We start from the raw sequence: 13,531 nt of genomic DNA, 5'->3' as shown, positions 1-13,531 counted from the left end.
AGCGGTAGTCATCTTTGACATTGGACGAGGTGAGTTGATGTTAGTGAAGAATGCTTGTAAGGCGACAAAGACGCCATTATCAACACTTCACTGAGCCTGAACGTAGTCGTGTAATAGGGCTGCGAGAAGCTGGATGTTCCTTTTGCCATACGGCAACAGGACTTGGCAGGAATGCAGCCACTGTACACGATTGCTGTTAGAGGTGGTCACGAGAATGTTCGGTCGCAAGAAGTTTCTGCCGATAAGGAAGCCCATGGTGTTCGGTTTGTGACTCTGGCACATCGTACTGCATCTGCAGAAGGCAACAATCTGAGCGTCAGTTGGCACCACAGTGACACAACGAACTGTTACAGAACGGCTACTTCAAGGACAGTTCCGAGCCAGAATCCCCGTAACTTCATGCCACCGACCCCAAACCACCGCCATTTGCGAATTCAATTATGTCATGCGACAGCTGATTGGCGGGCAGGGTGGAGGCCTGTTGTTTCTCCTGATGAGAGCGGGTTCTTCCTCGGTGCTAATGATGGCCGTGTGTTCGTTAGGAGGAGGCCGGTTAAAGACATGCAACCAACCTGTCTGCTTGATAGACACACTGGACCTACAGTTATCGTCTGGGGTGTAATTTCGTATGACAGCAGGAACACTCCTGTGGCTATCCCACGTACGGTGATTGCGAATTTGGTATTTTGACCTGTTGTCCTGCTATTCCTTACGAGCATTCCAGGGGTTGTCTTCCAACCGACTAACGACCACCCACATATCATTGTTGGAACTCAACATGCTCTTCAGAAAGTCGACATGCTACCTCGGACTGCTCCATCACCAGATCTGTCTTCAGTCGAGCACATATGGGACGTCATCGGAAAGCAACTCTTGCACCGTTCACAAACAACATTAACCATGCCAATATTGACCGACCAAATGCAACAGCCATGAAATTCCATCCCTAAAACTGACGTCCGGCTCCTGTAGAACACAATACATGCCCGTTTGCCAACGTTCTGGCGGTGACATCGGTTATTATTGCACCAGCATTTCACATTTGCAATGGCTTATCTCTTGCTCACATTAAACTGTGATCTTGGTTCAAAATAGTTCAAATAGTTCTGAGGACTATGGGACTCAACATCTGAGGTCATCAGTGCCCTAGAACTTAAAACTACTTAAACCTAACTAACCTAAGGACATCACAAACATCCATGCTCGAGGTAGGATTCGAAACTGCGACCGTAGTGGTCGCGCCGTTCCAGAGTGAAGCGTCTAGAACCGCTCGGCCACATCGGCCGGCTTAAACTGTGTTCTTGCAATACCTTGCATATGTTATCTAGACAAATGTACTCCCCAAATGCCATTACTCTACATTAATTATTTTTAGTGTTGTGATTTTTTTCTGTCAGTTTACTACAAGCTCTAAATAATAAAATATCGCCAGATGGTATGTTTTGTGTTCTTTCCAAGGCGTTTTATTGTTTAGATCATATTATAGTCCTAGAAAAACAGAAGTTTTATGAAATTGATGGATTTACTAAACAAACAGAATGGAAACATTCAGGCAATGTTGGAAAACTAGAAAATGAATTCCAGTTAAACATTAGCGTATCCACCAGAAGTGTTCCAAATGATCGTCAGTAAACCACAGTGTGAATTGCCTACCAAAATTACCAACCTCTTGTGAAGCTAAGATTCAGTGGTCTACTATATCACAAAGACCAGCAGTCTCAATGAAGAAAGGTAGCCTCTATAGCATTAGAAGATAAGAGTGCGGCTCTTCCTGCAAAGAGAAATCAGATACATTGGTGTCCAGCAGAGCTAAATGGCACTAGAGTAGATGGAAGGAGCGGGAAACAGACAAAATCTTGCTGAGCATCGTCTGGAAAGCAGAAAATGATAGGTAACGCAGCAGAAATACTGCACTGTGAACGAAAACTCTTTCTGCTTTATATACTGGAGGTAACGAGTCACCACAATAACCGTCCTGAACAGTTGCTACGTGAATAAACAGACTAGTTGGTTTCCACTCCTTGATCCTCTGAAAATAGCATTCGGAAAACCTAACTGACTACCCATTCCATCTTCCTTATGTTGTTCCGTACTATAAAGGGATTTTCCTGTAATTAATTTTAGTATTTTACCATTTCAATGTATTATTTTGTAATTAGTGTTCTAGGTTAATTTTTAGAGGGTTGTAAATTCGTTGCTTCATTTACACAGGATGTATCACGCACTGAGGTGACAAAAGTCCTGGGATATCTCCTAATATCGCGTCTGGCCTCCTTTTGCCTGGCGTAGTCCAGCAGGTCGATGTGGCATGGACTCAACAAGTCGTTGGACGTTCCTTGCAGAAATATTGAAGCGTGCTGCCTCTATGGACGTCCATAATTGCGAAAGTGTTGCCAGTACGGGATTTTGTGCACGAATTGACTTCTTAATTATGTCCCGTAGATATTCGATGGGATTCGTGTCGGGAGATCTTGGTGGCCAAATCATTCGCTGGAATTGCATAGAATATTCTTCAGACTAATCACGAACAGTTGTGGTACGGTGACATGGCGAAATGTCATCCATACAAATTCGTCGTTGTTTCGGAAATAAAAGCCACGAATGGTTCCAAATGGACACCAAAAAGCCAAATGTAAACATTCACAGTCAGTGATAGGTTCATTTGGGCTAGAGGACCTAGTCCATTCCATGTAAACACAGCCGACACATGTTATGGCCGGCTTTGGTAATCGAGCGGTTCTAGGCGCTTCAGTCCGGAATCGCGCAACTGCTACGGTCACAGTTTCGAATCCTGCCTCGGGCATGGATGTGTGTGATGCCCTTAGGTTAGTTATGTTTAAGTAGTTCTAAGTTCTAGGGGACTGATGACCTCAGATGTTAAGTCCCATAGTGCTCAGAGCCATTTTAACCATTTTTGACACCATTATGGAGCTACCACCAACTTGCACAGTGCCTTGTTGACAACTTGGGTCAATGGCTTCGTAGGGTCTATACCATACTCTAGGCATACCATCAGCACTTAGAAACTGAAATCAAGATTCATCTGATCATACCACAGTTTTCCAAGGGTCCATCTGATATGGTCACTAGCCCAGAACGTCGTTCTACTGGCAAAGGCAATAGTGTCGGTTGTCTGCTGCCATGGCTCACTAAAGCAAGATTTCGCCACAATATCCTAACGGATACGTTCGTCGTGCTTCCCACGTTGATTTCCGATGTTATTGCAAGCAGTGACCTTTTATTAGGACTGACAAATCTACGCAAACGCCGCTGCGCTCGGTCATTTAGTGAAGGCCGTCCGTCACTACGTTGTACGTAGTGACAGGTAATGCCCGGAGTTTGATATTCTCGGTATACTCTTGACACTGTGGATCTAGGAATATCGAATTCCCCAATGATTTCCGAAATGGAATGTCCCATGTGTCTATCTCCAACTACTATTCCGCATTCAGAGTTTGTTAATTTACGTCGTGTGGCCATAATGACGTTGGGAAGCTTTCCGTATGGATTACCTGAGTACAAGTGCCAGCTCCGCCAACGCACTGTCCTTTTATACCCTGTGTATGTCATACTACCGCCACCGGTGCATGTGGATATCGGTATCCCATGACTTTTGTCACCTCAGTGTAGTTAACAGTGAAAACTGCTGCATAGATCGGATAGTAGAAGAGAAATCATTCCAGTAAATATGAGTCCGCGAACGAGATAATGGGGAATGTGTGGTAACGAGCGGAAACTGACTGCAGTAGGCTGGCTCAAATGGCTCTGAGCACTATGCGACTTAACTTCTGAGGTCATCAGTCGCCTAGAACGTAGAACTAATTAAACCTGACTAACCTAAGGACATCACACACATCCGTGCCCGAAGCAGGATTCGAACCTGCGACCGTAGCGGTCGCTCGGCTCCAGACTGTAGCGCCTAGAACCGCACGGCCACGCCGGAGGGCGATTGCAGTAAGGAATACTGCCCAGGTAGTACAAGTGTGTGTGAAATAAAAAAAAATTTCCATTAAGCCTCACTTCCGTAACAATTACGAGAAGTGATCTAGTGCAAGTGAAGTTACATCTGAGGTGCCAGAAGGAAGCGATTTTGTCCCGCTGCTTTTCTTAATCTGCTTAAGCAATTCAGGAGACAATCTGAGGAGCTCTCTTTACTGCTTGCGTATGACTGTGTCGTTTGCCGTCTAGTAAAGCCATCAGAACAATAAAACGAATAACGAAATGATTTAGACAAGACATCTCATGCTGCATAAAGTGACAATTGACCTACAATTAAAAAAAGATATGACGAATACTACAAAAAATTCGATAAATTTCTATTACCCGATAAATCACTCAGATTTAAAAGTAGTCAATTCAATTAAATACCCTGGGATTGCAATTATGAAGAACTTAAACTGAAACAAATACACAGAAATTTTTTGTATGGTAGGTCAACTCAAGAAGGTTTATTTGACAAAACATTTATGAGACACAACAAATCTTCTAAACAGACTGTGCTCATACGGTTGTGTACCCTTTTCTGCAGTACTACTGCGCGGTGTGGCTTACTTAAGGGGCTCCGGAAAGGCTCAAAATCATGAAAAGTTCAATTTTTACTTTTCTGCGTTTTCTGAATCTGCAGACTATTACCTTTTAATAGATATATAATTTATTCAATTTCGAAGACTACAACTATTTTTAAATTTTTTTTGAAATGTGTTCTACATGGGCGTGACCCACTGTGGCGCTGTTAAACTGCTGTCAAATGGTGTTATTATTGACGTCCGTGTTCATCAGGTACATTTTAGTGATGTGAGATAAAGTATGTGTTGTGGCTAACCTGTGATGGTTCAATATATATCGCTGGTGTGATTGTCGATTGTTTCATGTTTATTTACTCTGTCGTTATCTCGAAAATATTCGTAATTAATTCTGTTTCTTGAGTCTCTGTTTTGTTGAAGTATAATAATGAGTAAAAGTAAAGTTGCTGTTGCGACTTTCAATGATGGCAACATTGTAAGGTGCAAGGTATTTAGAAATATGGGAATGAAGATAGGTTCTAACATGGTACGAGCGATGCTTGCTTTAGACAAGGAACGCCTTCGGGCTGCAGACAGGGCTGTAAAGAGTCTAGAAATACAAGCAAGAGTAAACAGGAGGAGGAACAAGAGGAAGCTGGAGGAGGAGTTTGCAGAGGATGAAGATAATCCATTCTATGGACCTAGAATGCACTAAAAAGTTAATCCAATCTTTGTCGCTCGATTCCCAAAACTTTTATTTTCTCATACTAATTACATGTTTTCTAAGGATCTTCCAAACATATTTGTTTCAAACTTTCAGTAAATGTTACACAGTACCTTCTGCATAATTTAACACAGCCTTTTTCCAAAAAACTGAATATTTTTGAATATATAAATAAAAAATTGCAAAAAAATGTGAATTTTCATTACAATTGAAAAAAAATCATCTTTAATAACTGAACTAAAATTTTGTAAAATCCCAGTGTTAAGTTGTAGCCCATATTCCAATAAATAATCTGTAAAAAGTTCAACTTCCTACGTCAAATACTTTGTGAGAAAAGATGTAATTTATAAGCGTTATTTTAACATTGCAAGTATAGGGCGTTCCGGAGCCCCTTAACAGACATGACTGGCGGAGGAATCGAAAAAGTCCAAAGAAGGGCAATCGTTTTCTATTATCGCGAAGTAGGTTAGTGTCGCGCTTATCACAAATTGCACCTACCCCATATAGATATGACCGCTGTGATAAAATAAGAGTAGTCAGAGCTCGCTCGAAAATATTTAGGTGTTTGTGTTTCCCGTGTTACGTTCGAGAGTGAAACGGTAAAGAAACGTTCTGAAAGCCTTCCTATGAACCCTCGTGCAAATACTTAAGTGTAAATTGTAGGCTAATCATGTACGCACTTTAACATCATCGACAGTAACTTTAGACAACGAAATAAACCTGAAAACTGGGTCGCGTAGGCACAGTAATAATCGGGGAAACTGTGTTTCTCATGGTACAACGAACTTTCTACCCTCAGTGATTCCCGTCTTCAGCACAAAGAACAACTAAATACGTAGGATTGAAGTACTAAATAAGAAAGACAAATTTATATTAGGAATAGTGCGTCGAAGAACCACTAATTTCAAAATTAGTTTCGGAACAGAAATAAATTTATAACAGAACTGATGCCAATCCTTACGGCCGAGAGTAATGAAGTCTTACTAAGGCTACTTAATGAAAAGGACAAGCTACTTTTAGCACAATATGTGTTAATAGTAAAAGTACAGTCAATCTACAAAGGAAATAACATAGAAGAACCTAGTCCGCCCAGCGTTCTAATGCTCAAGCAAATGATCAAGCAGTCATGGTAGCTGACATCGGATTCGGGAACATGGTGCTACGATCGTTAACAAAATAGAATAATGTAACAGGGATCTTACGCGAACTTAAACTGGTCTCTATGGAACAAAGCTGACGTTACCTGTTGGGTAGATTCACCATGGGTATTGGAGGAAGATTCTGGTGTCGCCTTCGTACATAGTCATTTTTGCTTCGGTCAATAGACGCATGAAGAAGTGGAACATGACAGAAAATCTCTAAAACTGTATTGGAGTACCGTCCTTCTCGATCTGCACTGTGACTTGCGAAGTATATCCCCCATACGTAGATATAGATGTTTGAACACACTAGTAAACAGATCAGAGTTCGATAAAGATCGGTGAGGAGTCACTTCGTTAACATGAACCTATGGGAAGTGTACTGCTATATGTTAAATAGTTCTGCCGTCTGGTAAGTAAGATTACATAAGACAGTCGAGACAGGTAAGACATCAGAAGCAACCTAACAACGAAAGACCTTTGCTTGTCGCAAATAGTGACTTGGAATTAAGGAATGGGTTCCTGAAACTTTACGTGTGGAGCTCATAAATGTGTGAACCGAAACGTGGTTGTCGGAAACAAGAGAATACGAAACTGGGAGCATTTTAAAAATGTTAAAATCGTGTGAACTGATGAAGTACCAACAAAGAGACAAGTTGTGGAACATCTTTACCAGAACAAGGGAATGGATAGTGCGAAACGAATAACCCCCACCTCCGATTCTGTACAGCACACTTTCAAACGTCTGATTCTTCAACAAATCAGTTAATGTGAAAGATTACAATGAAATGAATACCCTTAGCTGCATACAGGCGTTGATATAAGTCAACAGGGACAGTTGAAAATGTGCGCCCCGACCGGGACTCGAACTCAGGTTCTCCTGCTTACGTGGTAGACGCTCTATCCATCTTTTTTTTTTAATCTCGTTTTTTGTTCGTTTTTTTCGTTCGTTGCATCTTCTCGTGGTGGACTTTGCAAGACACCTGGTTCAGTTCGTCGTTGGTCCATTAACTCAGTTTTTTTTTTTTTTTTTTTTTTTTTTTTTTATTACAGAGGGCAGCTAACCCTCTGACCGAACAAGCTGAGATACCGTGCCGGCATCCATCTGAGCCACCGAGGACATGTCCGAAAGAACAGATACCATCTTCATATATGTAATGTGAAAGATATTTGACGATAAGTATGTAAGGAGCAGAAGCTTAAAATTACGTTTAAAGTTTGTTGGAAGTCTACAAATGCTCCCAGTCTCAAATACTGGTTTAATACAGGCTGGGTCATTTGGGCGTAGCGAGTTACAGTGCCTGAAGACATATACACAGTTTCTAACAGTAGTACTTATTTATTGTGTTAACAGAGGATGATACGTTTGCAAGAGGTCGACGTGGGCTTTGACTAAACTGGTCAGTTAAATGCCTGATTCCGTTGGAACTAAGGGGAATCAGAAACCCGCCTCCGCAATTGTTCAGATACGTAATATCAAAATTTCACACACTGAATAAAGCAATGAAGCCTTCGTAAATTTACCATGGTTACCGGTCTTAGGTTAATTATTTAAATGAAAGGGGGCACGGATTATTTGACTATGGAATAGACACAAATAAAGAAAAGAAAACTGCAGGTTATGCACAAGTGACAGAAAACCATTAATGAAGATAGAAAAGAACCAATGGGATTATACATTAAACGCTTATGGGAAGGCCAAAGAGAAACATGAAAGACAAAAATGAAAGTTAGCAGCTCTGAGGAACTTTATCACATTTACATTCACCTGTGGTGCGGTAGCAGTTGCATGGATCAAGTCATCTGAAACGGATGTTAATCAAACAGGCAACAAATTAACTGCATACACTTGGCACTGCAAGAGCAATCTTGCGGAAACGCGTGGACACAATTCTCTACTAAGACGCCCACTTGCAAATCGGTCAAGGGAATTAATGATATCATTGTTACAGAACTGAAAAAAAATCATGTTACTCCATGAAAGGGGTTACGAGCGCTTACTCGAACCAGTGTCCTATTAAGCACTTACCAAACCAAAAATCGGCTTCATAGTTCAAAGGCATCCGCGCCCCACGATGTCTGATATGTGTCCAGGCTATGACGGGTACAGTCAATCTCAACACAGAGTAAGAACATCTGCACCTTTCCAGATCTGACACCAGGGCGTCGAAAAACGTCGCTTCTCTATCCTCCTGAGTGTTCTACGGAAAATCAACCGCCCTAAAAATGTTCATCAGGCACACACAATGTGTAAATAGCGGTCGGCCAATGAAACGAAGGTAGCTCGACTCTTCGGGTCCTTCCCCTAGGAAGGTTTTTGAAAACATTGAACAGAAAGTTTCCACGCAAGAAGACTGAGAGACAAAAAGAGCGAGAGAGAGAGAGAGAGAGAGAGAGAGAGAGAGATCTTATTACGTGCACGCCGCCTCCTAGCCTTGAGAAATAACTTTGGCAGGGCAAGGATTGAGTTCCTCGCTTCAAACTACTCAGTGCGTGACCAATCAATTGTCTCCACAATGAAAGACAGAAACTTGCAAGTAAATGCCGCTTTGTCACTTCCAGCCTACGTGCAAACGGTTCTCAGATTTCTAACCTACAAATTTTCCCAACACACAAGAGGATGGCGTTTCCTGAACTGGTAGACAACACAGTGATGCTTCAAGGTCAGCCTCTGTGAGCTTAATCGGCGTCTGTCCTTTGAAGCCTCCATCCCGACAAAATTGCTAAACGCAAGCTAAATGAGCTACCTCTTGTGAAGGGACACAAAAGAAGCAAATCAACGCAATTCGCGGCTGGATTATGGTTACCGCAGAGTAGCATTTTCTCATGCCGTGTGGGGTAAAGTATATAGAACAGAGTTGTAGGGATCTCCCTCACCCTCCCCCCTCTCCCCCGTCCCAAGACAAAGTCAGAATCTCGCTACCATATAGATTAAAGTACCACAAGGGGGCTCGTCATGATTAAAAAAATAGCTCATACTTTCCCTCTGCCAGGAAGTACATGCAAATTAGTCGGAAGATGATATGTGGGAGATGCTAGCTACTGATCTTATCCAGTTACAATGAGGTAACAAAAGTCATGGTTTAGGGATGTGCACATATACACAAGGCGGTAGTATCGCGTACATAAGATATACAAGGACAGTGAATTGGCGAAGATGTCATTTGCACTCATGTGATTCGAGCGAAAATGTTTCCGACGTGATTATGGCCGCACGACGGGAATTAACAGACTTTGAGCGCGGAATGGTAGTTGGAGCTAGACTTATGGGACATTCTATTTCGGAAATCGTTAGAGATTTGATATTCTAAGATCCACATTGTCAAGAGAGTGCCGAGAATATCAAATTTCAGGCATTACCTGTCGCCACTGACAACGCAATGGTAGACGGCATTCACTTAACGAATGAGAGCAGCGGCGTTTATGTAGAGTAGTCAGTGCTAACGGACAAGCAGCACTGCGTGAAATAACCGCAGAAATCAACATGGAACGTACGACGAAAGTGTCTACTAGGACAGTGCGACGAAATCTGGCGTTAATCGGCTATGGCCCAGACGACCGACGCGAGTACTTTTGCAGACACCCCGTGACATCGCCTCCAGCGAACCATATCGGTTGGATCCTAGACCACTGGAAAACCGTGGGCTTGTCAGATGAGTCCCGATTTCAGTTGGTAAGAGCTGATGGTAGGTATCGAATGTGGCACGGATCCGTCGAAGCCATGATTGGTTGGTTGTTTTGGGGAAGGAGACCAGACAGCGTGGTCATCGGTCTCATCGGATTAGGGAAGGATGAGGAAGGAAGTCGGCCGTGCCCTTTCAGAGGAACCATCCCAGCATTTGCCTGGAGTGATTTAGGGAAATCACGGAAAACCTAAATCAGGATGGCCGGACGCGGGATTGAACCGTCGTCCTCCCGAATGCGAGCGTCGAAGCCATGGACCCAAGTTGTCAAAATGGTTGGTAGTGGCTGCGCAATGGTGTGAGCTGTGTTTACACGGAATGGATAGGACCCTCTGGTCTAACCAAACCGATCATTGACTGGAAACGGTTATGTTCGGCTACTTGAAGTCCCCATTTACAACCGTTGATGGGCCTTATATTCCCACACAACGGTGGAAGTTTTGTGGATGACAATGCGCTATGTCACCGATTCACAATTGTTCGCGATTGGTTTGAAGAACATTCTGGACAGTTTAAGTGAATGTTTCGGCCAGCCAGGTCATCCGGCATGAATCCAAGAGATATACTAGACAGGCGAGTTCGTGCACGACATCCTGTATCGGCAACACTTTCACTGTAGAGGCAACATAGCTCAGTATTTCTGCAGTGGACTCCCAATGACTTGTTGAGTCCATACCACGTCCAGTTGCTGCACTAGGCGTTTCAAAAGAAGCCCGACACGATGTTAGGAGGTACCCCAATACTTCTATCACCTCAGTATACTTCTGTTACTTCTTTTTATCAGAGTGACGGAAACTGGTCTCACATGCAACTAGTCAGCCAGACCACTGGCGGAAGCGATTCACTCTTAATGATTAGATTATACCAGCATTATAAATTTTTAAACTTGATCAGTAATCATATGAAATACTGAAAATCAAATTTCTGTTGCCCCTCTAAACCACTAGAGACGCAGTCTGCAACTGGGATCTTGCACCGTGAACCATTAACCGGTTACCCGTTTAGTAATGTAGAAGTGGAGAGGTATTCTGGATCAGTTAAACTGTCAATGGATGAAGCAGCGCAGAAGAATATGTCATAAACAAACAGAAACTGGGAAAATTCATCGACAATGCATTTACTATTAAGTAAAATGTCATTTGAGTTACTAATCTATGTTCTTAGTTAAAAGTATGGCTACGTGTTTGCCTTCCATCTACATAATTGTTTTCTTGATTTCTGCGTTAATATTAATCTCCTCTCCTTTCTGTCACTTTCTCTCCCCTCTCTCCCTATAAATCAGGTACCTAATTCAATGCTCATGAGTGCGTAGTGGTTGCAAATCTCTAGACAAACTTTGTTTGCGTATTATAATAGAATAGAAAATTGAGTGCTCACATCTCTTGCGTTTGTTCCAGTATTTTCCTGTTATTTGTTTTCTCACAGCTGAGTACCTGCATCTAGACTATTCCCGTGTATAGATCTCACAGACGCAAATTCTGTGAAAAGAATGATATGTCCAACATTACTGTGCAGAATGTATCTTGTACGCAGAATTACAAATGGGACCAGACTAATTATGACAAGCATCGCTCATAAGATCGCCGAACTGAGTGACTTTTTTCCAGACACTACATCCAGTGATAGATTTGTTAGTAACACCTTCATCAGAATCCTGTAACTTATTTGAAACAACCAATTCTTGATACTGCTTTGGTATCTTTTTTTCTATATCCATACCTACTCTCACCGGAGGACAAGACAAAAATCAAACGTACATGAGACTCATCACGTTACGTCATGCATGTCATGTGTGTTTTATGGTTTTATTTTGAAATGCTTCTTTATTTGTAATTGAAAGGCTGAAAAGCAACACCATAGCTTTTAATTTATGTGAAAATGATGATAATCAGTTACCTAATGTTGTTTTGTAATGTTTAATTATAACTGTACTGCGCAGTGCCCCGTAAACAGAATTACGCCACACCAGACACGTCGTCCGGCCGTAAATACTTATGATTGTGTATGAAGGGTATTACATATGCAGACTGTCGTTGTTCCAGCAGACCAGGCTTTTCAAGGATTGGAGATACAATGAAATGCTGGAAATCAGGCTGAAAAGTTTTGTTAACATTTCGAGCTAGTCAGAACACGAATGGATACGGAATGATAGGCCAAATAGTGATGTACTAATAGATTCGTTGTGTTCCAGGAAGTACCGGCTGATGTTACGCTGCTGTCTGGGCTCGCTGGCTGCAAGCGACCTCCTGTTATCAGTTTTCGCTGTCATAAGCAACACTTCCAACCTCAGTCATCCCATACTTAGATGGGTAAGTCCATTTTTATGAGAACTCTGTTATGATGAAGCGACGTGAGATGCTTTCTAACCGGCCGCGGTAGCCGAGCGGTTCTAGGCGCTTCAGTCCGGAACCACGCTGCTGCTACGGTCGCAGGTTCGAATCCTGCCTCGGGCATGAACGTGTGTGATGTCCTTAGGTTAGTTAGGTTTACGTAGTTCTAAGTCTAGGGGACTGTTGACCTCAGATGTTAAGTCCCATAGTGCTTAGAGCCATTTTAACCATTTTATGCGTTCTAGCGAAGAATTCATTGCATGGTACTTAACACCTCTGAAAGGGAAAACATATGTGCTTGATCGAGATACAATGTCCGACTCCTATCTATTGCCTTGATCGTCCTATTTAGCAATCCGCTCACGTTTCACAGACTATTCAAAGAAATAGTTCCACTATCCCATGAACCACGGACCTTGCCGCTGGTGGGGAGGCTTGCGTGCCTCAGCGATACAGATGGCCGTACCGTAGGTGCAATCACAACGGAGGGGTATCTGTTGAGAGGCCAGACAAACATGTGGTTCCTGAAGAGGGGCAGCAGCCTTTTCAGTAGTTGCAGGGGCAACAGTCTGGATGATTGACTGATCTGGCCTTGTAACATTAACCAAATGGCCTTGCTGTGCTGGTACTGCGAACGGCTGAAAGCAAGGGGAAACTACAGCCGTAATTTTTCCCGAGGACATGCAGCTCTACTGTATGATTAAATGATGATGGCGTCCTCTTGGGTAAAATATTCCGGAGGTAAAATAGTCCCCCATTCGGATCTCCGGGCGGGGACTACTCAGGAGGACGTCGTTATCAAGAGAAAGAAAACTGGCGTTCTACGGATCGGAGCGTGGAATGTCAGATCCCTTAATCGGGCAGGTAGGTTAGAAAATTTAAAAAGGGAAATGGATAGGTTAAAGTTAGATATAGTGGGAATTAGTGAAGTTCGGTGGCAGGAGGAACAAGACTTTTGGTCAGGTGATTACAGGGTTATGAATACAAAATCAAATAGGGGTAATGCAGGAGTAGGTTTAATAATGAATAAAAAAATAGGAGTGCGGGTTAGCTACTACAAACAGCATAGTGAACGCATTATTGTGGCCAAGATAAACACAAAGCCCATGCCTACTACAGTAGTACAAGTTTATATGCCAACTACCTCTGCAGA

This window comes from Schistocerca cancellata, chromosome 2, assembly GCF_023864275.1.
Source record: "Schistocerca cancellata isolate TAMUIC-IGC-003103 chromosome 2, iqSchCanc2.1, whole genome shotgun sequence".
Classification (NCBI taxonomy): Eukaryota; Metazoa; Arthropoda; class Insecta; order Orthoptera; family Acrididae; genus Schistocerca; species Schistocerca cancellata.
Note: the sequence above shows the minus strand (reverse complement) of the source record.